Genomic DNA, 4,990 nt, shown 5'->3' with positions numbered 1-4,990 from the left:
TTTTTGGCGGGTTGTTTTTTTTCTCTCTGCTGAAGTATTTTACAGTAAAATGTAGACATGTCATTTCATTCCACATACTTCTATATGCATAGGTATTTTCTTAGAGTATAATAATAGAGGTACAAAATCTAAAATCAAAACATTTAAATAAAAGCCCTATAAAATTCAACTTAAGCTGGAAATATTTGTATGAACTCATTTGTTATTGTCTCTAAGGAGAAAAGGTCTAGCAAAAGTGAAAACTCAGTAACAAGGAGGATCACTAGCAGCCGGATTATGGTCGCTGAATTTCATTTCTCATTAAGAAGAACTACAGCTCCTTGGAGAAATGGCTTATCCCATGTATGGGGTAAGAGATGTACAATATGAGCCTGAGATATCTTGTAGCACCAGAAAACAAGGATGTAATCAAAGACTAACAGGGTCATGACAGAATGGACACAGTAACCAACTTGAAGGGCCTCTTCTGGTCTAAGATGGCACAATTTTTGCATCAAAAGGAATAATGGACTTTTGCTTCTAACCAAGATGGAGTAACAGGGTTCAGATTTCTCCTCCCAGCTGAAATAACAACAAAAAGACAAAATATATGAAAGAATCGTTTTCAGGTCTCTGGATATCAGGCAATGAAGGACAGTCATCGCTGAGAAATGTCAAACAAACAAGGTGTCCTCGCTTACTGCCGTGAAAGAGTGTCCAGGACACAGCACAGGGAGAGGGTACCCAGATGGAGCTTGCCAATCCCAGAGATCAAGAACAAAGTGGGAGTCTGGGGAGGCCAAGGTGGCCAGAGTTCATAGGACATAGTATCAGAGGAGAGAGAACAGCACTGACTGAGTATTCTGAAGATCTACAGATATTTCCCCATGAGTTCCTCATAAGTGTGAGGAAGCTACCTGAGGCTGTGGAAAGAACTATTTGAAAGGATTAAAGAGAACAATATCTAGCACTCACACAGGGTTGAGAATAGGGCCCATTCCCACCAGACAGACTAGAAAACCTCATAATTCACAGGGCATTGGACAGAGTACTCAGAAAGATCTGCCCTAATCATTGAGGAATAATTAGCCCTGGGATAAATATTGCTGAGGTCCTTTCTAACAAATCTTAAAAGCAAGACTTGAAAGGATTCAACTATTTCCAGATAACTTCACTGAATCCTAGAAAAAAGCTCAGGAATATTTATAGCAAGATAAAATTATTCAGCACTCAACAAAGTAAAATTTACAATGCCTGGCAGCCAATAAAATATTATTAGGCATACAAAGAAGCAGGAAAATAGAACATATAATGAGGAGAAAAATTAATCAATTGACACAGAACTCACATAGATGCTAAAATTAGCAGACAAGGACATTAAAGCAGTTGTTATAATTGTATTCCACATGTTCAAAAAGTTAAGATGAGACATGGAAAATATAAAAAAGATTCACATCAAACTTCTAGAGATGAAAACTACAATGTGTGAGGTGTAAAATATACTGAATGGGATTAACAGTAGATTACCAGTTGCTGTCAAGTTGACTCCAACTCATGGCGACCTTTGTGTTTCAGAGTCGAACTGTGATCCATGGGGTTTTCATGGCTGTGACCTTTCAGAATCAGATTGCCAGACCTTTCTTTGGAAGTGCCTCTGAGTGGATTCAAAACACTAACTTTTCAGTTAGCAGCCAAGCACTTAACCATTTGTGCCACCTAGGGACCCTTTCCAGTAGATTAGACATTGAAAAAGAAAAGAATTAGTTGATGTGAATAAAAACTATCCAAAATAAAACACACAGGAAAAAAAAATTTTTTTAAAAATGAAAAGAGCACTAGAGAGCTGTGAGACAACTTCAAACATTCCAATAATAGAAGGCTCCAAAGAATGGAGATGGGGACAGAAAATTATTTGAAAAATAATGGCCCATTTTCCCCCAAATTTGATGAATTTGATGAAAACTATAAACCCACTGATCCAAAGAGTTCTACAAACCTGCAGCACAAAAATTACAAAGACAACTATACCATAGTACATCATAATCACATTCCTCAAAACCAGTGATAGGAGAAAAATCTGAAAAGTAGCCAGAGAAAAAGACACGGTGTGTGTAGAGGAACAAATATCAGGATGGTAGCATGGGAGAAAATGCAAGCAAAAAGACAATGCAGTAACAACTTTAAAGGACTGAAAGACAAAATAAAAAAACTGTCCACCTAGAATTATATACCCAGAGTATATTTTTCAAAAATGAAAAGGAGATAAAAACTTTTTTTGATACAAAAGCTGAAAGAATTCATTACCAACAGATACGTACTAAAAAACATTTAAGAAATAAATAATAGCAATTTTGCAGAAGCTCCTTCAGAAGAGAAGGAAATTTATTCTCACACCAACACTACTTTAATACCAAAACCAGACAAAGACAAGAAAACTACAGACGAATGTCCTTTATAAACAGAGATGCACCTATTATTGATTTTAAAAAAAGAGCAAAACCTCTCAGCAAACTAGGAATAGAAGGGAATTTCTCAACTCTTAACAAAGTACATATATGAAAAACCTACAGCTTTATATCATACTTCAAAAGTAAAATGTTTTCCTCCTAAGATCAAGAATAAGACAGAGCTGTCTGCTCTTACCACTTCTATTCAAGATTGTAGTAGAAATTCTTGCCAGGGCAGCCAGGCAAGGAAAAGAAATAAAAGGCACCCATATTGGAAAGGAAGAAGTAAAGCTCTCTCTATTCTTTGTGACATAATCATCTACGGAGAAAATGTTATGATTTCTATAAAAATGCTGCTACCACTAATAAATGAGTTTAGAAAGGTTATGTGACATTGGATCAATATACAAAAATCATATTTCTACTAGTAACTATTAGAAATGATTCACACTCAATAACTAAACTAAAGGTTGGTGGTTCAAACCCGCCCAGCGATGCCACAGAAGGAAGTCCTGACATCTGCAGCACTCCCCGCCAAAAAACCCTACGGAGCAGTTTGACTCTGTAACACAAGGGGTCTCAATGACTTAGAATCTACTTGAGGACAACGGGTTTGGTTTTTGGTTTATTGTGCTCATGGGTCAGAAGATTCAATATTGTGAAGATGTCAGTTTTCCCCAAGTTGATCTAAGATTCAACGTCACCACAATCAAAATCCCAGCAGATTCCTTTGTAGAAATTGAAAAGCTAATTCTAAAATTTATATGGAAACTCAAGAAACCTAGAACCATCCAAGTAACTTTGAATAAGAGAAACAAAGTTGGAGGACAAAGGCTACCTAATTTTAAGACTTATTATAAAGCTATGGTAATCAAGCCATTGTGGTATTGGTGTAAAGACAAATAGATTAATGGAACAGAATAGATAGTCCAGAAGTAGACTCACACAGATTTAGACTACTGATTACAATAAGGGTATCAAGGCAATTCAGTGGAGAAAGGATAGTCTCTTCAACAAACAATACTGGAAAAATTGAATACTCATGAGCAAAAAACAAAAGTTGAACAACAACAAAAAAAACTTCAATGCATACCTCAAGCCATATACAAAAATTAACTTAAAGTGGATCTTAGACCTAAATGTAAAACTTAAAACTATAACACATCTAGGGAAAAAAAAAAAACAAGAAAAAGAATCTTTGTCACTTTGGGTTAGGCAAAGATTTCTTAGATACAGCACCAACAGCATAATCCATAAAAGAAAAAAATAAATTAGACTTCACCAAAATTTAAAATTCTGCTCTTTGAAAGACATTGTTAAGAAAATGAAAAGACAAATCACAGACTGGGAGAAAATATTTTTAAAGAATATATGTGTAAAGGACGTGTACTCAGAATACATAGAGAATCTCAAAACTTAGTAACAAGAAAACTAACAATTCAATAAAAAATAGGCAAAGATTAGTTCTCACAAGAGAAGATGTACAGATAGCAAATAAGCACAAGAAAAGATGCTCAATATCATTGTTATTAAGAAAATTGCAACCATAATAAAGTACATATACACGCTTATTACAATGGTTAAAATAAAGAAATCAGACCCTACTAAATGTTGGCAAGATTGTGGAGGAACTGGAACTCTCATACTCAGCTGGTGGAATGTAAAGTGGTGCAACCACTTTGGAAAACAATTTGGCAGTCTTTAGAAAGTTAAATACTGTATATACTTACTGTCTGATCTAATCATTCCATTACTAGGTGTTTACCCAAGAGAAATCAAAGTCTCTGACTACAGAAAGACTTACATATAAACGTTCTTAGCAACTTTATTAGTAGTAGCCACAAACGGGAAACAATCCAAATGTTCATCAGCAGATGAATGGCTAAACAGATTGTGGCATATCCATACGGTGGTATACTACTCAACAATAAAATGTATTGACTCATGCAACAACACTGATGAATCTCACAATAATTATGCAGAGTAAAAGAAGTCCGACAAAAACAATAGATACGTATAATTCCATTTACATAAATTTCTAAAAAATTTAAACAGAAATGGCGTCAGTGGTTGCCTGAGGGTGCAGTTCAGGGGAGGAGCAGGTAAGAGGGATTACGAAGGAGAACAAGGAAACTTTGGGAGATGCTGGATATGGTCACTATCTTGATAGTGGTTTTATGACTGTATACATATATCAAAACTTATCAAATTGTACACTTTAAATATGTCAAGTTTATTGAATATAAGCTTGTTAAAAGATTCTAAAAAGAAAAAAAGAACAATGGTGACAATTAAAACTCATAAAATATATAACAATTAATGTGTTTAGTTTATAACGATAAGAAGAACATATTGGTTGCCACCAGAAGTCACTAAAGGTAACTTTTATCATTATTCTGAAAATTGATAAGGAAGGAGAAAAGTCAAGCCTTTATAGTCACTTTTCTCTGAAGGTTTTAAAATAGTTGATAAGGGAAAATTTTTCTTGGTAGAATTCCAGCTAATAAATGCAAAAGGAATTATAGAATTAGATCACTTTGCAGTCCCTGATGAATCCAGGCAGT

The sequence above is a fragment of the Trichechus manatus genome, unplaced genomic scaffold (genome assembly GCF_000243295.1).
Source record: "Trichechus manatus latirostris isolate Lorelei unplaced genomic scaffold, TriManLat1.0 scaffold00021, whole genome shotgun sequence".
In the NCBI taxonomy this organism is placed as follows: Eukaryota; Metazoa; Chordata; class Mammalia; order Sirenia; family Trichechidae; genus Trichechus; species Trichechus manatus.
The sequence above is the reverse complement of the archived record's forward strand: the minus strand, read 5'-3'. Positions refer to the sequence as shown.